Source organism: Dendrobates tinctorius, unplaced genomic scaffold (genome assembly GCF_039654945.1).
Source record: "Dendrobates tinctorius isolate UK_male_01 unplaced genomic scaffold, ASM3965494v1 ptg000021l, whole genome shotgun sequence".
Taxonomy (NCBI): domain Eukaryota; kingdom Metazoa; phylum Chordata; class Amphibia; order Anura; family Dendrobatidae; genus Dendrobates; species Dendrobates tinctorius.
In genome coordinates this window covers 16,935,071-16,960,598 of record NW_027361689.1, presented here as the reverse complement: position 1 = coordinate 16,960,598, position 25,528 = coordinate 16,935,071, and positions in this window count along the sequence as shown.

Below are 25,528 nucleotides of genomic sequence, written 5' to 3'. Positions count from 1 at the left end.
TTTGTCTGCGAGATCATCAGCCCATTTAAAGCATGCAATTTTTTGTCACATAGAGTTTTCTAATAAAAAGCACATTCTATAAATGAAAATTAAAAGTGTTCTAGCCTTCTGAAAAAAGTCTGCAGTCACTTTTGGTAACCTGAGAGAAGCAAAGCACAACTAGTCATAAAGTGACCAGAAGTATGCAAATCGCATGCTTGCAGTCACATGACTACTGGCAACACTGGAGAATCCTGACAGCATGTGTAGCGAACAGTGTTGCCAATAAATTTGCATACTTCTGGTCACTTTCTGAGTAGTTGAGCTCTTGGGTCGCCCTCCCAGGGCTGTGGGGTACTCGGTACCGGGCCAGTATCAGCGGGATGTGTCACAGCTGCGGGGACCCGGTCCGTGGCCATGGGTGCCCAAGTAATGGGGGAATGTAATGGTTTGAATGAATAGTTCGTGACGCCACCTGTGGTGTTCGGCAAGTGAGATGTTAGGCCGACGATGCATGCAGATCCTCTGGGGCTGGTGGTGTGTTGCAGCCAAGATGGTGAAGCTCCCCACAGGTGGAGCTGTAGCCCCAGGGCAGTGTAGATGTGGGGGAAGAGGAGAGGCACAAGCGGTGTAGAAGCTGGTACCCAGATGTAGCGGGGTTGGATGTGTTGGCGCAAGAATGAATGGAGGACACCAGGGCTTGCAATTCCAAAGCTTTACTCACAGTCTGTAGTACACACACAGGTGCCTGCCTTCGTGCCGTGTCAGTGACTCAGTCAACCTCCAGGCAAGATGGAATGCTCCCTTCCAACGCTCCGCCAACATGTGCCTTTCTGAACGTCTCCTCTATTGCACCTTTAAGTGTGAAGTACTCCCAGTACTGAGTTACACTGGAGTGCCTCCTGACAGATGTTCCCAAGAACTCTACTTGTACGGCAGACAGCTGTAGCCTACTTCGGGGACTCTCTACTCCTGAGTCCCGGCTCACTCTAAGTTGTTGTTGTGCCCCCAAGTCTTAGATGGGAGTAGTGCATTTACAGCCCACTTCTCCACCGGTGTCTGCTGCAGAACCATTAGTGTCCATAGAACCTTGGGGACCAGGTCTCGGCCTTGCGCTTAGAACTTCTAGGCAGGGTTCTTCCTCTAACCCATGTCCTCTCTGTTCCCTTTTACTCTTACGTTCCGTACTGGTCTTTCTTTCTTATGGAAGCTCAGGCTTCAGTTCAATGTCTTTCTCCTTCTTTCCTTTCCCGTGCCAGCAGACCCAGGTCACTGAGATCTGCTCTAGCACCTCCTTCCTCCATCCCTCTTCCAGGGATCTTCTTTCCTCTCTCCTCTCTGAGTGGCTTCCTCTCTCAGACTGACCTCGAACTCACTGAAATTCTAAACCTTCCCGCTCTTTTATATATTCTCAACTCCACCCGCCTCCCAGCACATTTCGTGTTCCAAGCAGGGAACCACCAAAGGTGCTCTGCTACTCTCTAAGCAAGGAGCCGCAATGTGGCTTTGCTGAACTATCGTGTTGTGTGGGGTGCGAGTGTTGGAGCGTGGTCAGGAGCCTCCAACTTACCTGGATGGTGGGGCACCACACCTCAGGAGGAGGTGCAGTACCTCTGTGGCAACTGAGCAGGGCTGGGAGGCGGGTGGAGTTAGAATACATAAAAGAGCGGGAAGGTTTAGGATTTCAGGTCAGTCAGTCAGTCAGGAGGACAGAGAGAGGAGAGAGGATCCCTGGGAGAGGGATGGAGGAAGGAGGAGCTGCAGCAGATCTCAGTGACCTGGGTCTGCTGGCACGGGAAAGGAAAGAAGGAGAAAGACATTGAACAGAAACCTGATCTTCCATAAGAAGGAGAGACTAGTACGGGACGAAGGAGTAAAAGGGAACAGAGGACGTGGGTTAGGAGAAAACCCTGCCTAGAAGTTCTAAGCGCAAGGCCGGAGCCCGGTCCCCGAGGTTGTATGGATACTAATGGTCCTACAGCAGACAACGGTGGAGTTGTGAGCTGTAAATGCACTACTCCCATCTAAGACTTGGGGGCACAATAGCAACTTGGATAATGAGCCGGGACTCAGAAGTAAGGAGTCCCCGAAGCCGGCTACAGCTGTCTGCCGTACAAGTATGGTTCTTGGGAACATCTGCCAGGGGGAACTCCAGTGTAACTCAGTACTAGGAGTACTTCACACCAAAGGCGCTATAAGAGGAGACGTTCAGAAAGGCACATGTTGGCGGAGTGTTGGAAGGGAGCATTCCATCTGACCTGGAGGTTGACTGAGTCCCTGAACCGGAGGACACACCATGGAGGCAGGCACCTGTGTGTACTACAGACTGTGAGTAAAGCTTTGGAACTACATGCCCTGGTGTCCTCCAATTATTCCTGCGCTAACACACCCTGTACCACTACCTCGGGGTACCAGCTTCTACACCGCCTGTGCCTCTCCTCTACCCCTACATCTACACTGCCCTGGGACTACAGCTCCCCCTGTGGGGAGCTAGACCATCTTGGCTGCACCACACCACCAGACCCAGAGGATCTGCATGCAGCGTCGGCTTAACACCTCACTTGCCGAACACTACAGGTGGCGTCACGAACTATTCATTTAACAACTACATTCCACCATTCAAACTTCCCCTATTAATTGGGCGCCCAGGGTCATGGACCGGGTCACCGCTGCTGTGACACATCCCACTGACACCGGCCCGGTACCGAGTACCCCACAGCCCTGGGAGGGCGACCCAGAAGCACATCTACTTCGATCGGCTTAATTTTCTTAATCCCGTTCTGGATCTGAGACCGTAAGGGCATGCATCACACCACATTTTACACATGCTGTTAGGGTCAAATCTTTATTTTTTTAAAAACAGAGCAGAGTCAAACCTAACAGAGAGGGAGACATCATCAGACTCTGAGGCCCTTATAGATTCAGTCGGGGAAGGTGAAGAGGTGGCTGGCCCATCTACTGCACCTTCAAGCAGCGCCCACCCACCACCACCAGCAACGGCATCAGCACCACAGGAACATCCAGAGGAGGACCAGGACAGCTTGAAATTGTTTATGTTTTGGCAAGTATTTTCGTTTTTGGAACCAACGTAAGGGCTTTGTTTTTGTATTATGTAGTGTTTATGTAATGTTTATGTTTATATTTTTCTAATAAAAAAAGAGTTCCAGAGGAGGACCAAGGAAACAGCAGCAGCACTACTATGCCTCTGGATACCTCACCCAAGGCTGCCGCCATCCCACGCCATGGCCGACACAGGAGAGACGTTACAACCTCAGGCACCACCAGGCATGTCGACAGTGGGGTGTTGGACTATTTGGCCAGAGCTGCCCACGATGATGGGGAGGAAGCATATGCCCGCAGCCTGGCACGGTACCACCGTCCAAGGTGAGGCTGCATGCCAGAGGTACTATTCAGATCCTGATTGATACCTGCATACCCCCAAGCCGGTATTTGCCTTTTTGGAACGGTGGCAGTTGTCCACCAATAATCAGCTGCAAATGCCGGGACTACGAGAAGGGCAGGCTCAATCAGTTTCTGAGCCACCTCCTCCCCGGGTGCCTACACCTCAGCCACAACCCACTACAACCCTACTGTTACACCGCTCCGTCATACTCACCCAGCCTCCGCTCCCACGCCGCAGCGGGCCTCTGCTCCTACGCCGCAGCCTCTCTCCGCCCAGCGGCCGCGGCGGTCACCTCTGACGGGCTCGTGGCCGACGCCATCCCTGCATGCAATGTGCATGCGCCATAGGCAGCGGCCGCGCCTCCCTTCTGCTTCTTGTGCTCCGGCTGTGCCCTGACCCGGAAGCACCTTCGGACCAATGGCAGGCCAGATGGGGCCATATCAGGCCGCTTCCCCCTGAGGGAGGCGCCTGATCGTTGTGTTACCTTGCACACTGGGCCCTGCTTCCTCCTGAGCTCTCTGCAGCCTCTCGGCTCCGTCCGTGGTGTTTCCTGCAACAGCCTCGCAGCCCTGTCTCCTGTGTTCCAGTTCCATTATACTCCAGTCCTGCTCCAGAGTTCCTGTTCCTTCCTACTCCAGTCCTGTTCCTGTGTTCCATTCCATCCTACTCCAGTCCTGCTCCAGCGTTCCTGTTCCATCCCACTCCAGTCCTGTTCCTGTGTTCCTGTTCCATCTCACTCCAGTCCTGCTCCAGCGTTCCTGTTCCATCCTACTCCAGTCCTATTCCTGTGTTCCAGTTCCATCCTACACCAGTCCTGCACCAGCGTTCCTGTTCCATCCTACTCCAGTCCTGCCTCCTGTCTTCCTGCTCCATCCAGTTATCCATACTCCTACAGTGCTATTTCAGTCCTGTCTCCTGTGTTCCGCTCCAGCCATCTCTCCATATTCCAGCCTTACAGTCTACGCTTCAATCCCGCACTCCTACTCCAGTCCATTCTGAGCCGCCCCTTTTGGTACCGGCTACCGTGGTACTTGAACCCCTGGGCCTGCTCCTATCGGTCCCTGTATAGGGGTCAGTTCCACCTGGCAGCTTGCCCAGGGCCCCTCGGTGCCACGGCCCAGAGGGTCCACTCCTGGAGATTCTGGCTCCTGACCACCCACGCTAACACCTACATCGGCCTACTAAGGCCCAAATTTCTGGCCATATTGCACCTGCCCAATATGGCCACTTGATCAGACCCACTGTTAAAGGCTGGCCCCAACATGGGTATGGTCGACATGGCCATATTGGGGGGTATGAACCACTTGGGTACCCAACTACCCAGGAGTACCCACTTCACTATCCCTCATCCCATTACTATCCTCCACCACAGGATCCTGCCCTGGTCCATCATCCTGGCGCAGCATATGGAAACCCACAGGGTGAATTAGAAGTAGCGCCACAAACACAGCAAACATCACAAGCTGCCCTCCCGCCATCACCACCCCCAACCTACCAGAACTTGTAATGTTCAATGGAGTTGTAATTTTTTTAAATTATTAATTTATTGTTAATTTTGTACTTTTGATAATTTTTCAATTATTTGCCGGCCCAGTTGTATTGGTCCAGAAAACCATATGATAACAATATGGTTTTTTGTTTGGAATAGCAAGATGTCTTTAAAAACAGTTAAACATATATGACTGATGTATGATGTAATGACGAGATTGATCATCTTCTGATTTTCACAGTTTACACATTATTAGGGCAAAACAACACACACTTCAATCATAAACATGACTTTAATTTCACCCCATAATTCAAATTTACAGCATAGAAACAGCAGTGTCTTGCCATGGAGTAGATCCCTCTGGTGAAAGAAAATAATTTGTAAACACATCCCCCACTTTTAGTCCAGAGGGCTGACGAGGGGGATGAATTACATGTGTAACAATATTTGCCAAGGCAACTTCATCACCATCATATGAGGAACATGGATTCTGGTGAAGTTATGAACTATCACACAGGCTTTAATCACCTCATTCACATGTGATTCACTCAGTTGAATGGCTGACTGCAGGACACGCCATTTGGCACAAAGAATGCCAAAGGCACACTCCACCAGTCGTCGTGTGCGGGAAGTTAAATATTCTGCGCCGATGGCCCAGGGTTGTACGGGGATAGGGCCTCATGACATGACGTGTTAATTGAAAGGCCTCATGGGCAACCATCACATAAGGCGCCGCTTCCATAGTAGAGCCTGGCAGCTGACGTGGGGGTGGTAGGTCCAACTCATTATTACGCAGCCGCCGACCCATAATGGAAGAATTGAAGACTCAGGAGTCTCCAGTACTTCTATAGGCCCCAATATCTACAATTAGAAACCTGTAGGCACTGTCAAATAGGGCCAACAACACTACAGAAAAATACTGTTTATAATTATAATATTGGAACCCTGAGTTCGGCAGCTTAGGCCTCTTTCACACATCCGGTTTTAGTAATCCGGCACGATGCGGCAAAATTTTTCATAACCGGATCCAGCACCGATCCGGTTTTGTCCCATAAGCTTTCATGGTCGCCGCATCGTGCCGGATGGTTATGCGTCGTGTCCGGTTGCTGCCGGACACGGCAAAAATTAGCCGTCCGGCATCTGCAAAAAACGCTCTCTGCAACGTTTTTTGTCAGCGCCGGACCGGCTTTTTCCACAGCGCATGCCCGGACTCTGTGAATGTTAACTCCACAAGTGCCCGGCGAGAGAGAGATCTCTCTCTGTCACCCGGACACTTGTGAGAGATCTCTCTCGCCGGGCACTTGTGGGGTTAACACTCACAGTGTCTGGGTGAGAGAGAGAGATCTCTTTGTGTGGTTGACCCCACAAGTGCCCGGCAAGAGAGAGATTCTCTCGCCTGGACACTAAGTGTTAACCCCCCCATGTCTCTCTCTCCACCCCCCTCTCCTCTCCCCTCCCCTCTGTCTCCTCTCCTCCCCTCCCCTCACCTCCCTTTCAGCAGCTGTCTCTCAGCAGCTGCCTCTGTCCACCTCCTCCTGCGGCTCCTTTAAATCATGTCTGAGCCGTATGTCTCGCCGCATACACATCCGGTGTCACGGCTGCAGGCCGGATCCGGCGGCCCGGCTTTTCGCCGCACGCCGCCGGACCCCACACACCGGATGTGTGAAAGTAGCCTAATGCACACGAATGTGCTTCCCATCACAGGATCCAATACAATTGGAAACTGGCATGTTTCATCAAAGCCACGGGCTATCCGCAACCAATCCTCCATTTTGGGCTCAGGCATGACCACTTGATGTAGTCGGGACCATATTTCAGAGCACATAGAGACCGGACAATACCTGACATGGTGGATTTGCCAATTAAAAATTCTAGATGCAGTGCCCCATAGTAAAGCCCAGTGGAAAGGAATCTAAAAGTGAACATAAAAATAACAAAAAATTAGAATCCATGCCGCCATAAACCAGTTTACTCCTTCTTAAAAGTTATAGTCAATAGCTAATAAGCCATGCCTTTACAACATTAAACTACATGCAACAATGACTTTGCTATTAATTATAACAGCATATATTGTGAAAGGACAAATGTTGTAGTTTAAAAATACAAAACATGGAGCACAAAAAGTAAGGGATGAGTGCATTTATAACCAAAACTGTTTTAAACATCATCAACATAGAGGATGAATACACACCGTAATGTAAGTAGAAGGAGCTCCTCTGCAGAAATACACTTGCGCAGCCTGGTGTCCTTAATGGTGATCCCAAGGCGAACAATCTCCAACAAAATATCAAAGGTGGCAAGGCTCATCCGACAATACTGGAAGAACTTGTCAGGATGGCTACATAGAGATGCATAGAGAAGGTGGAAATGGTCTTTAGTCAGCCGTTGCCTCAAAAGCGGATGTACCCACATTTGTCTCCGCCTCCTCGGATCCACAGTCACTGGGTATGGCTCCCCAAAACGTTGGGACAAAACCCAGCTGTAAAGCACCTGCTCAGTAGTGTTGAAAGTAAGCCTGTCTGACATGTTTGACACAAAGCAGAACTACCACAACACAACTACGGACTCTAATGCAAAGATTGGAAGCTGCCACCTGTTGTTGAGGCAATAAATAGGGTTGTTGATTATGATTTTAATTAATTTCAGGCCTAAGAACTATTATATGTCCATTCTGCAAGGGTGCAATAAAGTCTCACCATACAGATGCAATATGGATTGCATACTGATGTCACAGGGATACTTAGATGCGAGGAAATCGCATCCTCGCATTGCAAACGGATGACATACAGATCACTGTTCAGAGAACATTTGCGCAATTCTCGGCCATCAAAATCGGACCGATTTTTTATACGTTAAGTGTGACTCCAGCCTAATATGTGCGTGATTTGTACGCTGTAATTATTTAGAAGTCTGCGGTCACATAGAGTGACTGCAGACTTTTATCAGATGAAAACCCCTTGCAGGTGACATTATAAAGGGACTGAAAATGGCCATGGTCTTATATAGAGAATTTCGGTGGATTGTAGATGCAGATTCATCTGATTCTCCATGTGTGGTGTCAATTGACTGCATTGGAAGCTATTGTGCAGAAACCTTTTTTAACCCTTTAATGACCAGGGGTATTTTTGGTTTTGCGTTTTAATTTTTTTGCTCCCCTTCTTCCCAGAGCCATAACTTTTTTTATTTTTTAGCCAAAATGGCCATATGAGGGCTTGTTTTTTGCGGGACGAGTTGTACTTTTGAACGGCACCATTGGTTTTAACACATTGGACGCTAAGGTGTTAATAAATGATTCAACACAGCAAAGTGATTTAAAACAAAGACTATACAAATTAGAGTAATATTAGCATACAAGCTCAGCTGAGGGACAAGATACTAGCATACTCATCTGGGTTTGGCATTATATCCTGCTTGGAAGAAAGAATGGAGAGTGTTGAAACCAGCAGGTAACTAAAGCCCCCTACCCATACTCCTTAGATAACTGTTGGCCAAATGGTGGCTTAATTGTTCATCTGGCAGCTATCTCGCTGGGGTCTCCCATACAAAGGAGAACTCTCTTGGCAGAGCTCTATGTGTGCTCTCTGAGAGCTACTGACATACAGGTGCTTCTCACAAAATTAGAATAGCATCAAAAAGTTCATTTATTTCAGTTCCTCAAAACAAAAAGTGAAACTCATATATTATATAGAGTCATTACACACAGAGTGATCCATTTCACGTGTTTATTTCTGTTTATGTTGATGATTATGGCTTACAGCCAATGAAAACCCAAACGTCATTATCTCAGTAAATTAGAATACTTTATAACACCAGCTTGAAAAATGATTTTAAAATTTGAAATATTGGTCTAGTATGATGATTCCACAATCAGTGATGGCTTGGGGAGCCATGTCATCTGCTGGTGTAGGTCCACTCTGTGTGTAATGACTCTATATAATATGTAACTTTCACTTTTTGTATTGAAGAACTGAATTAAATTAACTTTTTGATGATATTCTAATTTTGTGAGATGCACCTGTACATGTGTTATCTCAGTGAGAACAAAAGGATCAGCGCTCCGACATCAGACATGCCAGGTCCTTAACACATGTGCATTAGAACATCTGACATAGGAGGCTTTTCTACAGGTAAAAAATAAAAATTGGACACATTTTTACAATCAGCTTTAAGATAATAGTCTTCAAAATTTGGCTCTTCTGCTTTATCCATTAAGTCTTCTTAAAGGGAACCTGTCATGTTGAAAATGGTGCCTGAGGCAGGCAGGATCTTATAGATCAGGAGGAACTGAATAGACCAATATACATTTCTTTGCAAAAAGTTTCCATAGTCCTCGCTTTCATTGAAAACCAGGTGTTTGCAACTGCAAGCATATGATCGGTCCTATTCAGGAATTGACAAACTACTTTGTATGAATGTGCATGCAGAGATACATTGTGTGCAGAATTATTAGGCAAATGAGTATTTTGATCACATCATCCTTTTTATACATGTTATCCTACTCCAAGCTGTATAGGCTTGAAAGCCAACTGCCAATTATGTAAATCAGGTGATTTGCATCTCTGTAATGAGGAGGGGTGTGGGATAATGACATCAACACCCTACATAAGGTGTGATTAATTATTAGGCAACTTCCTTTCCTTTGGCAAAATGGGTCAGAAGAGAGATTTGACGGACTCTGAAAAGTCAAAAATTGTGAGATGTCTTGCAGAGGGATGCAGCAGTCTTGAAATTGCCAAACTTTTGAAGCGTGATCACTGAACAATCAAGCGTGTCATGGCAAATAGCCAACAGGGTTGCAAGAAGCGTGTTGATAAAAAAAGGCGCAAAATAACTGTCCATGAATTGAGGAAAATCAAGCGTGAAGCTGCCAAGATGCCATTCGCCACCAGTTTTGCCATATTTCAGAGCTGCAATGTTACTGGAGTATCAAAAAGCTCAAGGTGTGCCATACTCAGGGACATGGCCAAGGTAAGGAAGGCTGATAAACGACCACCTTTCAACAAGAAACATAAGATAAAACATCAAGACTGGGCCAAGAAATATCTTAAGACTGATTCTTCTAAGGTTTTATGGACTGATGAAATGAGAGCGACTCTTGATGGGGCAGATGGATGGGCCCGAGGCAGCAAAAATGCAGCAAAACCTGTTAATTGCTTTTTTTTCCAGCGTTTTTTTTTTCAACACCCATTACTTTCAATGGGAGAAAACTGCTGAAAAAACGCTGAAAGAAGTGACCCAAAGTTTTGAACAAAATATTGAGGCCAAAAAAAAACCAAGTTGTGTGCATGAGATTTCTGAAATCTCATGACATAGCTGGTGCTTCAAAACGCAGCAAAAATTAGGTGAAAAATGCAGAAAAAAATACACCAAAAATGCATACGTGCGAACATACCCAAGAATTACCTACGTATAATTTATGTTTATCTATTAATTAAATGAACAAAAAGAGAAATCTAAAACAAATCAACATTTGGTGTCATCGCCATTTGCCTTCAAAATAGCATCAATTCTTCTAGATAAAGCAGTTTCTGAAGTAACACAGCAGGGAGGTTATTCCCAACATTTTGGAGGGCCAGAGATCCTCTGTGTGGCAGGCTTGTACAAATCCTTGTGCCTCTTCATATAATTCAGCACAGACTGGATGATGTTGAGATCAGGGCCTGGAGGTCATATCATCACTTTGAGAAGTTTTCGTTCTTCTTTCAGCTGACGATAATGACGTCTTAATGACGTTGGCTGTATGTTTGGGTTCATTGTTCTACTGTAGAATAATTTTGTAGCCAGTAAGACACAACCCTGGTGATACTGCATTATAGATAAACACCTGCAGACACTCTTTATTTACTGTTCTACAGTCCTTTGGCAAAAAGAATAAAAAGCCTCGTTACAACCAAACATTTCACATTTTGACTCATCAGTCCAGAGCACCTGCTGGCATTTTTCTTCACCTCAGTTAGGCTGTGTGCACACGCTGCGGATTCTGCTGCGGTTCCGCAGTGGATTTGGTCCTGCAGATCCGCAGCAGTTCCTGCTGCGTTGTACAGTACCATTGTAGTCTATGTAAATTAAAACCGCTGTGCACATGCTGCGGGAAAAAAGCGGCAATGCTGCGGTTTATTTTCCGCAGCATGTCAATTCTTTTTGCGGTTCCGCAGCGGTTTTGCACCCATTTGCTTCCATTGATTTTGTCAAATCTGCAGAAAAACCGCAGATGTAAAAAATTTCTGCGGATTGTGGTGTCAAAACCACTGCAGGGGGAGGGAAGTGATGTCAGGCGGGAGGAAGAGGAAGTGTGTGGGCGGAGTGTAGTGTCCAGTCGCCATATTTGCAGCATGATGGAAGGCTACCATCGCATGGAGATGGATGTCAGACGTTTGATTGACTTGGTATGTATGTATGTATGTGTGCGTCTCCATGCGACGGTAGTGCGACAATTGTGCTGTCGCCGTCTGGGCCTGCTACTCCCATCCGGCTATCGGATGGGAGAGTAGTCCCTGCGGCGACCGAGCACAATTGTACTGTGAAAAACACGTAACAAACCACATAACATAGACTACATGTAACATACATGACAGACATTACATACAACATACACTACATGTAACATACATGACAGACATGACATACAACATATACTATATACTCACCATACACGCCATCTTGGTCCCCGAAGCCGTCGTTCCCCTAGGAAAAAATAAAAAAGCACAAAATACTCCCTGTCCGCAGAAATCCAAAAAACGAGTGTCCCGCGGCAATCTCTTCTGTCCTCCAGCGATACAGTACCAAGAGCGATGCTCCTAGCACTGTATCGCGGAGGTTCCCGGTCTTCGGGAGCTCCATAGTGTCGCTTTACGGCACTAGAGCTGCGTGTGAACTTTCCCACGCAGCAGTGCCGTAAAGAGAGTCCCGGAGATCAATGAACTCCTGTAAACTCTCTCGCGCATGCTCCCGTCATTGTGTTTCTGCAGCCATGGAGAATGGTCACATCTCCTGATGTGACCGTTCTCCATGTCAGAATGTCATGAGACACTCGAATTTGGACTGCGTCGGATCAGGGAGTTTGAATTTGGTTTGGTTTTTTTGCTTTTTTCCTAGGAGATCGAGGGCTTCGCAAAGGACTACCAGAAAAATAAAAAAATGGTCAAAAAATGTGTTTTATTTAATTAAAAAAAAAAATTTTGTCTTTGTGTTTTTTTTTGTGGACATTTTATTTTGGATTAATAATGGATTGGCGTCTTATTGACGCCTCTCCATTATTAACCGGGCTTAATGTCACCTATCAATCAAAGGTGGCATTAACCCCTTTATTACCCCATATGCCACCGCTAAACGGGAGTGGGAAGAGAGGGGCTAAGTGCCGAAATTGGCGCATGTTATAGATGCGCCATTTCTGGGGTGGCTGCGGGGTGATATTTGTAGCCAGGGGGGGCAATATCCATGGTCCCTTCCTAGGCTATGAATATCAGCCCTCAGCTGTCTGCGTAGCCTTTCTGGCCCTAAAATATAGGGGGACCCCACGTCAATTTTTTTTGGGGGGGTTTCCCTGATTTTTCGAGCCAGAAAGGATACGCAGACAGCTGCGGGCTGATATTCAGAGCCTAGAAAGTGACCATGGGTATTAACCCCTTCCCAGGCTAAAAATATCAAGCCGCAGCTGGCTGCTTAGCCTTTCTGGCCCTAAAATATAGGGGGACCCCACGTATTTTTTTTTTTTTAAATTCCCTTTTTAAAAAAAAAAAAAAAAGGTACAGCAAAATTTTAAATCACTTTGTGTCACCACATTATGTCCAAAAAAATTATTCAATGTGTGGGGATTAGGGTTAGAGATGGGATTAGGGTTAGTGTTGTGAGTTCATTCTCTGGTTCACCAGTTGTGAGTTCTCCTTCCAGACTCCCTCTGATGGTAACAGGAGGTAGTGAGGCTGATTTGATTGGTGGAGATCTGCCACCTGAGAATGAGGATGACGATTGGACCTCAGGAGTCTCAGATTGGATTTAAGACAGCCGACGCCCTATTCAGTTGGTGGTGATTCCTTCTGGCTTGTCAGCTCTTGGTTTTCAGCTCTGTTCCAGTCATCTAAAGCTAAGTTTTTCTGCTAATGTTCACACTTGATTTTGTTGGTCTGTTCAGTTTTTTGGTGTGGTCAGCCAGCCCCGGCTAGGGTCTGTGCTGAATTTCCACTCTTATTTATCAGTATTTTGCCAATTTGCTTTTTGTCCCTTACTAGTTTGGTCTCTTTTTGCTCTGTCTCAGAATATTTCAGAGTGCTGATATAGTGGGAGAAGTCTAGTGACTTCAGGGTTAATTTTGCTATCAGAAGTGTTGGACATTATTTTTGTAGGGTTTTTTGCAGGTTGCAGACAGTGTCGTTCCTTTCCTCTCCTCTCTAGTTAGTTTGGACCCCATTGTTTGCTCAGCCTATTTTCCTGCCTGTGTTTGTGCCTTCATCTTGTTTCACCGTCAATACATGTGTGGGGGCTATCTATTCCTTTGGGGTCTGCTCTGGGGCAGTTAGTTTTCCCCTTTTCTTGCTTCAGGCTTATTTAGTCCTCCGGCTGTGATGAAGCGTCTAGGAACATCGTAGTACGCTCCACAGCTGCTGCTAGTTGTTGTGGTAGGATCAGGGATCTGCAATCTGCATAGTTACCAACCTCTCTGGTTTTCTGTGACTTAGCTTGTTTTGCTTTTTTCTCCTCGGTGACCCATTCATAAAAGGTTAGGGTTAGAGATGGGATTAGGGTTGGGGATGAGATTAGGGTTAGAGATGGGATTAGGGTTAGAGATGGGATTAGGGTTAGAGATGGGATTAGGGTTAGAGATGGGATTAGGGTTAGAGATGGGTTTAGGGTTAGAGATGGGTTTAGGGTTAGGGTTAGAGATGGGATTAGGGATGGGATTAGGGTTAGGGATGAGATTAGGGTTAGAGATGGGATTAGGGTTAGAGATGGGATGAGGATTAGGGTTAGAGATGGGATTAGGGTTAGAGATGGGATTAGGGTTAGGGATGAGATTAGGGTTAGAGATGGGATAAGGGATAGGGTTAGAGATGGGATTAGGGTTAGGGTTAGAGATGGGATTAGGGTTAGAAATGGGATTATGGTTAGGGTTAGAGATGGGATTAGGGTTAGGGATGGGCTTATGGTTAGGCCATGGGCAGGGGTTATATGTTTATCTTTTTTTTTTTTTTTTTTTTTTTTAGTATTTTGGTAAAGTATATAGTAGCTAATTACATTATTGGTTTGTTTGTAGGTGCGTGATTACCCAGTGCTTTGGGACCCCGCAGACCATTTATACAAAGACCGTGTCCACAGGGATAGATGTTGGTTCAAAATTTTGGCCGAATTTTACCCCCAGTGGCATGCATTGCCAAATGCAACCCAGTTGCAAATTGGTATTTAGCCGTTTATGTACCAATATTTACATAACTTGTTAAGAAAGCAAGAAAGATTGGTAATATTGTATGTTTACTTTTATTTTTTAGAAAAGGATGTCAAACAACGATGGCGGTCGGTTCACAACCGCTTTAATAAAGTCATGTCAAGCTGCCGAAAAAGTGGGGCATCACCAAGCAGACGAAACTTCCTCTACTATGCGGAGCTACAATTTCTGGTATCCAGATGGACATTGTGGAGGTAAGTTAAAAAAAAAAAAAAAAACCATCCTCACTATGCTGACTAAACCACATGTGAAGCACCCACGAATACAGACATGAGGCACAGCTTTTGACAATACAGCATGTCTATTTATCTTGCGTTGGCGCTCTGTGTCACCAAGATAAGTAGCACAGTCTATTGATTGTACAATGCAAACATGCGTTATCTATATGCTATAAAAAAAAGGGGGCACCGCTTTGTTCGTAGATGTCTTTTGGAGTTGTCCAAAGCGTTGCTCATTCAAAGCGTTTAAAATTTACATAATAATGTTTTTTGCTTTTTCTCTCCACTGTACTCAAGGGAACATTGTTTCGCAAGTGGAAGATTCCAAAGATGGAGCAGAGTCCTGTGAAGCTGGTGACATCTTGACACCATGTCCTGACACAGCTTCTGATGGAGCCCCATCTTCATCAGCTGCAGGAACATCTGTTTCTACAGCTGATGAACCATCGGGTTCCGCAGAAGCTGGTGGACTACAAAAAACTCCCTTTCCGGTATCCGGAGAGCCAACAAAAAAAAAAAACTAAAAAGAAACACCAGGACACCACCTTGAAGGCAAGCAATGAAACGCTTGATTTACCAAGAAAATCTACCACTGAGGACGAATTCGATTTTTTTGGAATGGCGATAGCCAGCAAGACTCACTCCCTGACATCGGAGAGGCAGTCTATTTTAATGAGCATGGTGCAGATGTCACTAACTGCTTTACAGGACCCTACTCCCATTGCTCCATATAACACCATCTTAAAGGGCCTTTTTGGCCTATTCCGCCCTACACCACCCACACAACAGCAGCGACCGTTGGAGTACAGACCACCCATGACACAACAAAATTACTATCCCCAGTCAGACTCTGGCAGCCCCCAGGAAACCTACCCCTATACCCCAGAGTATCACTATCTGCCGTAAGTTTTCAATGTTCACCTTAGAGTTTTGGCCATTAACCAGACATGGTGTACGTTTACAACACTTTGGCCGCTTCCACATAATAGTAAAAAAACAATGTTCTTGTTGCCTAAAAATTTTTGTTTTGTTGTTGTTAAAGAAATAATATATTTGGCATTATTTATGTTTGTATATGCCCAAAATGACATTGAAGTTTGATGTATTTTTTAAATAAAATATTTTTTTTTTTTCAAATTTTGTTTCTTTTGTTTTGGTAGACATTAACATAAGTGTGATAGAAAATCACTTGATCGATGACTATGTCATGAGTCTAGGATCACAGGACTATGGGATGGAGGATCAAAGTGATGGTAGATGGAGCAGGAATTATAGGATGTAAGATATGTGTGATGGTATATGGGCCAGGGAATATGTGATGGACAGCATCTCTGATGCTAAAAGGGCACGGGCCCATGGGAAGGAGTATATGTATGATGGGTATCTAGGCACTGGACTGTGGGCAGGAGAGGAAGAATGAAAATTTGGTCACTGAAACAGACGTCGTTATTAAAAAAACAAATACACCAGTAATTAACAATCCAACTTTTTTTATTGAACACCAAAACATAATTTTTTTTTATACTTTTTATAACAAATATTTATAACATTTACATATTATTCGAGGGGTCCTTAGTTTGTGACAGTCAATCTTCGTCCATCTTTCACTGTTGATCCAGCTGCCCAACACCAACACAGGAGTATTGCCAGTGCACGGCACCTTCTAGACTCATAAAATAGTCAGTAAAGGTTTCTCTCACACGCACACCCGAGTTGGATGGTCTTCCCAGACACACATTGCGCACAGGATTACATTCTGGCTGATGGTACTCCAAATCTACCTCGGAGCTGTACTCACGAGCATAGTTGTGGAGTACACAGCATGCCTTAATCACAGCGTCAATGGTGTCAGGATCCAACTGGATGGCAGTGTGAAAGATCCTCCACTGACTAGTCATGATCCCGAAGGTGCATTCCACATATCTGCGTGCACGACTCAGCCGATAATTAAAAATCCTCCGCTGGGCAATCAGTCCCCTTCGTGGATATGGGCGCAGCAGGGTGGTCATTAAGGGAAACGCCTCATCTGATACCATCACAAAGGGCACTGGATCATTTCAAAGCATTCCTATGGCGACGGAATCGCCACGATTATGCTAAAAGAATGAGCTTGTTGCATATTTTGCCCCTATCAATGTGGAATACCAAAGGAGTGCATGGGAGGCGTTTTTTCGACTATTCAACATGGAAAAAAGCACTGCAAAAAGGGAAAAAAAACAATGTGTGCACGCAGCATTACAAAAATAATAAAAAAAAAAAGAAATTTGGGGAATTGTACTCTCTGTGCCAATTAAGGTTTTGCAGCGTAAACCACATAAAAATGATTCTATATGTCCTGCGGAGCAGGCATCGCTGTGTGATCTGGTTCTCGTGCCGCTGGGCGCTCTGCTGCTGGATGTTTCTGCTACTCATACTTGCTTTTTTTAAACACAAATTTTATTTCAAATTTTCTAATTTTTCATAGACATTGCTTAATTTCACATGACAAGTCATTTTTCCAATAAACAGACAATAACTCAGCCTATCATCCTCCCTTCCTACCCTCCCTTAAACAAACCCTCTTCCTCTTACATTTTCAATGGTCTCCCCTAGCAACTTCGCACACATGTTACGTCTAGACCACTTGTAAAACACAGATTGCAAGCATCACCTCTGTAAAATATCACCACACATTTATCCTTTTTAACTCCTGTCCCTACCAGGACCTTACACCTCGCCTTCATTAGCCAACTTCAGATTTCCCAAATTGTTTTGGATGTCTTCCAGTAGGTACCATTCAGTATATTTAAAGGGCCTTACTATTCTCCTTATTTCCTCTTCATCACATTGTCTTACTATGAAAAGCCTCCATTTTTTAAAGAATTTACCCGTCAGACCCTCCTTGTTCCTTTCCGCCTCCAGCTGTTCGATTCTGAGTAAAGATTTAATCTGTCCCATCACCTCTTCCATCAACGGCACACTTCCCTCAAGCCATTTGGACAGTAGAGCCCTCTTACCTATCATAGCCACCCCATGAAACAATTTTGGTAATTTGGGCCTCTGTTCCTCTCCTCCTCTTACTACCTGTCCCTTGTTCCTATAATGAAAGATCCACAGCAATGGATCCATTTCAATTTCCACACTCCCCACATTTTGCATAAATAATTGTAATCCTTTCCAGAATTTCTGGCTCTCTGGGCATTGCCAGATCCCATGGAACAGGTCTGTTTTTGGCAATTTACATTTGGGGCACTGAGTCACTCTGTTTATCTGTTGTGTATTTGGGATATTAAAACCATAAATTGCTCTATGCATCAGTCTATATTGAGTGTCCCTCCAACCTTCATTAATCACCTCCTTCCTCATCTTCATCCACCCCTGTAATATCTTCTCCCCTGCTTCAGAGTCACCCAGTTGTCTTGCCCATGCTCTCCAGACTTGTTCTGGGCAGATTGGAATCAAAACCTCCCTCAAAGCTTTATATAATGCGGAGATAGAATTCTCATGTCGGTCTTTCATAATAATTCTGTCCAAGTCATTCGTCACCTGTTCCATGCTAACATCCCTCAGTTGTGACATTAGCCCCTTTTCTATCTGTTTGTATTGGAGGATTTGAAATGTGGATAGCCCATATTTTGTCACGATTTCCTGGTATGTCAGCCATCTATTCTCCACCTCATGTATTAGATCTGTCACCCTTTTTATCCCCTTGTTCTTCCATTCTGAAAATAATTTGTTGTCTCTTCCCGCTGGGAAATCTGGGAACCTCCATATATCAAGATGCTTGGATATTCTCCAAGACAACTTGAATTTTTTCCTCACTGCCTTCCAGGCCATCACCGTATCTCTACATACCAGTGAGTGTTTAATGTTCCTTGGTATGTTGGCCAATGACGTGTGTAATAGTGCCCCTAAATCCCAGGGTTTACAAAACTCACTCTCCAAACGTATGTCAGAATGCCCATTTGTCCATACTTGCTTTTGGACAGCAAAATGGAGAAGGGGGTTCGCCAAGGAAATGACATCATTTTTTTTTTTTTTCCTCAATCAAGTTTGTCAAACTTTATGTATGTTGTTTGCTGGTAAAACCGCAGACAAAACTGCACAAAAAAGCGCACTAAAAACCGCACAAAAACCGCACCAAAAACCACATAAAAACTGCACCTGCGTTTTCTGGCAAGAGCTGTCGTTTATGTGCAGAAAAAATCCACAGAGCAATCCGCAGCGTGTGCTCACACCCTTACTATATTTTAATGCATAGTTGAGTTGCTTGGTCTCATTTCCATGTCAACGATATGATTATTCAGTTCTTCTACGAAGACCACTTCTGGCCAGACTTCTCTGAACAATACAGATGCTTCTCACAAAACTAGAATATCATCAAAAAGTTAATTTATTTCAGTTCTTCAATACAAAAAGTGAAACTCATATATTATATAGAGTCATTACAGAGTGATCTATTTCACGTGTTTATTTCTGTTAATGTTGACGATTATGGCTTACAGCCAATGAAAACCCAAAAGTTATTATCTTAGAAAATTAGAATAATTAACAAAAACAACTGCAAAGGCTTCCTAATTGTTTAAAAAGGTCCCTTAGTCTGTTTCAGTAGATTCCACAATCATGGGGAAGACTGCTGACTTGCCAAATGTCCAGAGGGCAGTCATTGACACACTCCACAAGGAGGGTAGCCCACAAAAGATCATTGCTAAAGAAGCTGGCTGTTCAGAGTGCTGTATCCAAGCATATTAATGGAAAGTTGAGTGGAAGGAAAAAGTGTGGTAGAAAAAGGTGCACAAGCAACCGGGATAAACGCAGTCTTGAAAGGATTGTTAAGAAAAGGCCATTCAAAAATTTTGGGGAGATTCACAAGGAATCGACTGCTGCTGGAGTCATTGCTTCAAGAGCCACCACACACAGACGTATCCAAGACGTGGGCTACAAGTGTCGCATTTCTTGTGTCAAGCCACTCATGACCAATACACAACGCCAGAAGCGTCTTACCTGGGCCAAGGAGAAAAAGAACTGGACTGTTGCTCAGTGGTCCAAGGTATTGTTTTCAGATGAAAGTAAATTTTGCATTTCATTTGGAAATCAATGTCCCAGAGTCTGGAGGAAGAGAGGAGAGGCACACAATCCAAGATGCTTGAGGACTAGTGTGAAGTTTCCACAATCAGTGATGGTTTGGGGAGCTACTGTATGTCATCTGCTATGTCATCTGCTGGTATAGGTACACTGTGTTTTAGCAAGACCAAAGTCAGTGCTGGAAATTTTAGAGCACTTCATGCTTCCCTCAAGCTTTTTAGAGATGAAAATGTCCTTCTCCAGCAGGACTTGGCACCTGTCCACACTGCCAAAAGTACCAATACCTGGTTTAAAAACAACAGTATCACTGTGTTTGATTGGCCAGAAAACTCACCTGACCTTAACCCCATAGAGAATCTATGGGGTACTGTCAAGAGTAACACCAGAAGCACAAAAAAAAGAATAACCCCTAAAATTTAGCTTTTAATTCAATTACTAAAAACATTAGTGAAAATGACTAAAAGGAGGAGTAGTAGAGGACAAAAAATGAAGGGAGAAAAAATACTATTTTTTTTTTCCTCAGTATTCAAATAATGGGCCAATGGCTAAGTTACCCTAGTCAGCCCTAGTTTCACCCTTCCTAGCCGCGGAGGTTGGCACCCTAGTTGTAGACGATATGGCGCCCCCGCTCAACGTCGGTATCCCTAATAGCCCCTACGTCTCCCTGCATATACAAAAAGGACACAAAAAAGAAACACACACACACTTATAGTACCGAAAGAATAAAGAGACAAAAATAGTCTCATAGATAATACTAAATTGCTATGAACTTATCTCGTAGTATTTCTAATAGTATAAGAACCCCAAAAAGACTTATCTCGGAGTCAAAAAAATATATAATGGGGTTAATATCCGGCAGCTTAGAGAAGGACTTATCTCGTAGTCACAAAAATGCTAATAAGCTGCAAATGGCAGACCCAATTACCAGATAGCAAAATTAAAAAACGGCTACAAGAAAAAGCACATCACATTGAATAAACATTGCACACTAGAGGCAGTGAAAAAAAGCCTATATAGCACATGCGGCAGCCATTACCTTGCAAGTGAGGGTAAAATCACCCTAATTCACAAAAATACAATAAAAAATAATAAGGCTACCATATTCATCTCTGATTATACAGCGTGGTACACCAATATTCAAGTAGCAATGCATACAAAGTCACATAGCATAATTGCTCAGTATATTCAATTTAAATAGATAGTACCACCGCAGGATCTGCCAAAAATAATGTACAACATTATACTTATCAGCCACTTGATGCATATGGAAACCCGACGCGTTTCCCCCTCTTAATCCGCTGAGGGTTCATCAGGGGTCAAAAAGTGGGGTCTCATTACCCCTGGCCGAGAGAACAATACAGTGTGCGGCTGTATTGTTCTCTCGGCCAGGGGTAATGAGACCCCACTTTTTGACCCCTGATGAACCCTCAGCGGATTAAGAGGGGGAAACGCGTCGGCTTTCCATATGCATCAAGTGACTGATAAGTATAATGTTGTACATTATTTTTGGCAGATCCTGCGGTGGTACTATCTATTTAAATTGAATCTACTGAGCAATTATGCTATGTGACTTTGTATGCATTGCTACTTGAATATTGGTGTACCACGCTGTATAATCAGAGATGAATATGGTAGCCTTGTTATTTTTTATTGTATTTTTGTGAATTAGGGTGATTTTACCCTCACTTGCAAGGTAATGGCTGCCGCATGTGCTATATAGGCTTTTTTTCACTGCCTCTAGTGTGCAATGTTTATTCAATGTGATGTGCTTTTTCTTGTAGCCGTTTTTTAATTTTGCTATCTGGTAATTGGGTCTGCCATTTGCAGCTTATTAGCATTTTTGTGACTACGAGATAAGTCCTTCTCTAAGCTGCCGGATATTAACCCCATTAAATATTTTTTTGACTCCGAGATAAGTCCTTTTGGGGTTCTTATACTATTAGAAATACTATGAGATAAGTTCATAGCAATTTAGTATTATCTATGAGACTATTTTTGTCTCTTTATTCTTTCGGTACTATAAGTGTGTGTGTGTTTCTTTTTTGTGTCCTTTTTGTATATGCAGGGAGACGTAGGGGCTATTAGGGATACCGACGTTGAGCGGGGGCGCCATATCGTCTACAACTAGGGTGCCAACCTCCGCGGCTAGGAAGGGTGAAACTAGGGCTGACTAGGGTAACTTAGCCATTGGCCCATTATTTGAATACTGAGGAAAAAAAAAATAGTATTTTTTCTCCCTTCATTTTTTGTCCTCTACTACTCCTCCTTTTAGTCATTTTCACTAATGTTTTTAGTAATTGAATTAAAAGCTAAATTTTAGGGGTTATTCTTTTTTTTGTGCTTCTGGTGTTATTATTGAATATATAATCCCACTGATTAATTTTGAGGTCTGTCTTTGATGGGGTACTGTCAAGAGGAAGATGAGAGACACCAGACGCAACAATGCAGATGAGCTGAAGGCTGCTATCAAAGCAACCTGGGCTTCCATAACACCTTAGCAGTGCCACAGGCTGATCGCCTCCATGCCACTGAAGATAAACTGAAATAAACTTTTTGATGATATTCTAATTTTGTGAGAAACACCTGTATATGGGTGCAGTTGGGTCCAACTTGGATGTTGCTAGTTCTAAACTGATGACAATGATGGACATCTTCCATTTTCAAAGGAATGTAAGCATGATGTGTCTTTCATCTGCTGCACTAAGCTTCCTTTGCTGATCACTTCATTTACGGCCCTCAACGTTGCTTGGTGCTTCTTCTGCCGCAGCTGCCCTGTCAGAGCAGCGATTGGATCCATAATGGATCAGAAAAAATTATTACGGTCAGAGCAAATGTCACGTCACAGCTGTGGGGTAAGCCGGGACCAGGGGCTCCTTCCATGTCCCTAACACTAGGGGCGCCCTAGCTTGCCCTGCTGCCCAGGATACTTCAGATGGCTAAGATGCCGGGGACTCCGTCCTTGCCTTATCTCCTAAGTTAGCCCTCTGTCTGTTCTCTTCCCCCACCCAGGGATGAGGGGGCGCTACTGTGCACTGTCGTACACCAACACGACAAACAAGGCAACACAAAAAAGGGTTAACAGAAAACTCCAGGCATACAAAATATTCACTCACATATAACAGAGGAATGCACCGGGGTGTGGAGGTAGGGGAATAAACCAAAACAGAGAAGGATAAGGAATTACCACACATACAACAAGTACATTTAGCAAAAGTGGAAACTGAGAGACTCATTGCTAAGGAAAGTAAAACAAACTCCAAACTATTCTTTAATTATGTAAACAGTAAAAAGATTAAAATTGATGGTGTCGGCCCTTTAAAGAACAATGAGGGTGAAATCATAGAGAGTGATGTGGGAAAAGCAAATGTTTTAAATACTTTTTTCTCAACAGTGTTCACACAGGAAAAGGATTTGCCAGGGGAAATGCAGAGTGATAGTGTAAACTCCCCATTAAGTATTACCTGCCTAACCCAGGAAGAAGTGCAGAACTGCCTTAGTAAGGTTAAAATTGACAACTCACCAGGCCCTGATGGCATTCACCCTCGGGTATTAAGGGAGTTAAGTAATGTGATAGACAGGCCTCTATTCCTTATATTTAAAGACCCTATAGAAACAGGGCCTGTTCCTTTTGATTGGCGGCAAGCAAATGTGGTACCAATATTCAAAAAGGGGTGTAAAAGGGAACCTGGAAACTATAGGCCGGTAAGCTTAACATCTGTTGTGGGTAAAATTTTTGAAGGGTTTCTAAGGGATACCATTATGGAATATCTCAATGTTAATAAATGTTTAACTCCATATCAACATGGATTTATGAAGGATCGCTCCTGTCAAACTAACCTGATCAGCTTCTATGAGGATGTAAGTTCTCAAATGGACCAAGGAGAATCATTGGATGTCATTTATCTCGACTTCTCTAAAGCATTTGACACTGTCCCACATAAAAGATTGGTAAGTAAGATGAGAAAGCTTGGGCTAGGGGAAAATGTGTGTAGATGGGTAGGTAGCTGGCTTAGTGATAGAAAACAAAGAGTGGTTATTAATGGGGCATACTCAGATTGGGCCAGGGTTACGTATTGGGCCCCCTACTATTTAATATATTTATTAATGATCTAGTGGATGGCTTACACAGTAAAATATCAGTATTTGCAGAAACTATGTAAGGTAGTTAACACAAAGAAGGACAGTTTGCAACTACAGACAGATTTGAGTAAATTGGAGAATTGGGCTGAAAATGGCAAATGAGGTTTAACACAGATAAGTGTAAGGTTATGCACATGGGAAGGAGAAACAGATGCTACAATTACTTACTAAATGGGAAACTGCTGGGGAAATCAGACATGGAAAAAGACTTAGGCATCTTAATCAATAAGAAGCTACATTGGAGTGCCCAGTGTCAGGCAGCTGCCACCAAAGCAAATAGGGTCATGGGATGCATAAGAAGAGGTCTGGGGACACAAGATGAAAACATAATTCTCCCTCTGTACAAATCACTCGTCAGACCACACTTGGAGTATTGTGTGCAATTTTGGACGCCGATGCTCAAGAAAGACATTACTGAACTTGAAAGGGTTCAAAGGCGGGCTACTAAAATGATAAATGGAGTTGGTTTACTACAATACCCAGAAAGGTTATCAAAATTTGGTCTATTTACTCTAGAAAAGAGAAGACTTAGGGGAGACTTAATATATATGTACAAGTATATCAGAGGGCAATAGAGATCTCTCCAATGAACTGTTTGTACCAAGGACTGTGACAAGAACAAGGGGGCATTCTCTTCGTTTGGAGGAAAGACAATTTCTGCACCAGCATAGACGAGGGTTCTTCATGGTAAGAGCAGTGAGGCTCTGGAATTCTCTTCCTGAGGAAGTGGTGATGGCCAACTCACTGAATGAATTTAAGAAAGGAATGGATGCTTTTCTTGTGAGTAACAGTATAGAAGGTTACGAATAACAGAATATTATAGGTAGATGGTTGACCCAGCTTAGGAGAAGGAATTTTTTTTCCCTATGGAGAAAATTGGCTTCTACTCTGTGGGTTTTTTGCCTTCCCCAGGATCAACAATGCAGAACAGCTGCACTAAAAATAGGCTGAACTAGATGGACATAAGGTCTTCCTTCAGCCTTCAAAACTATGTTACAAACCAAGCAACAGTTACTAATAACGCCTTCAACTCTCCTCATATCAACTCCTTTCCCTCTATGAGCCATGCAGCAATAAAGCTAGATCTGACAAGGAGTAGTAACAGAGCCCAGATTATAAAGCGAAAAGGAGTGGCAAACTGGGTAGCCGAGTACAGATGTGAGCACAGGGATTTCCAGCATGGCCGATTAACCCCTGTTCTTCCAGAAGAAATAAATATATTTACCGTATTTTTCGGATCATAAGATGCACTTTTTTCCCCAAAATATTTTGGGGAAAATGGGGGTGCGTCTTATGGTCGCAGTATACTTACAAATCCTGTGGCGGCAGCAGCGGTCCCGATGGCAGTGGTCCCGATGCAGCCTCCCTTCCCAGGCTGGTGCGGCGGTGACTGTGCTCTGTGGTGCGATGGTGTCGGGGCTCTGTGGTGTGGCAGCAGTGGGGCTCTGTGCTGCGTGGGGGGCTCCACCGGTATTTCATGAAAGCCCGGAAGCCCCCACAGCTCCGTTGCTGTGACGCGGTGGCCTCTGGAAAGATGGCCGCCGGGGCGGCTCATGCTCAGATTCAGATCTAGGCTTCGAGATCTGAATCTGTGCATGTGTCGCCCCCGGTGGCCATCTTTCTGGAGGCCTACGCTTTGCAGCAACGGAGCTACGGGGGCTTCCGGGCTTTGATGAAATGCCGGCGGAGCCCCCTACGCAGCACAGAGAGCCGCTGCTATCCCAGGACAGAGTGCTACGGCCCCAGGACAGAGCGCTGCCACCCCACAGAGCCCAAGCCACCCCACAGAGCCCAAG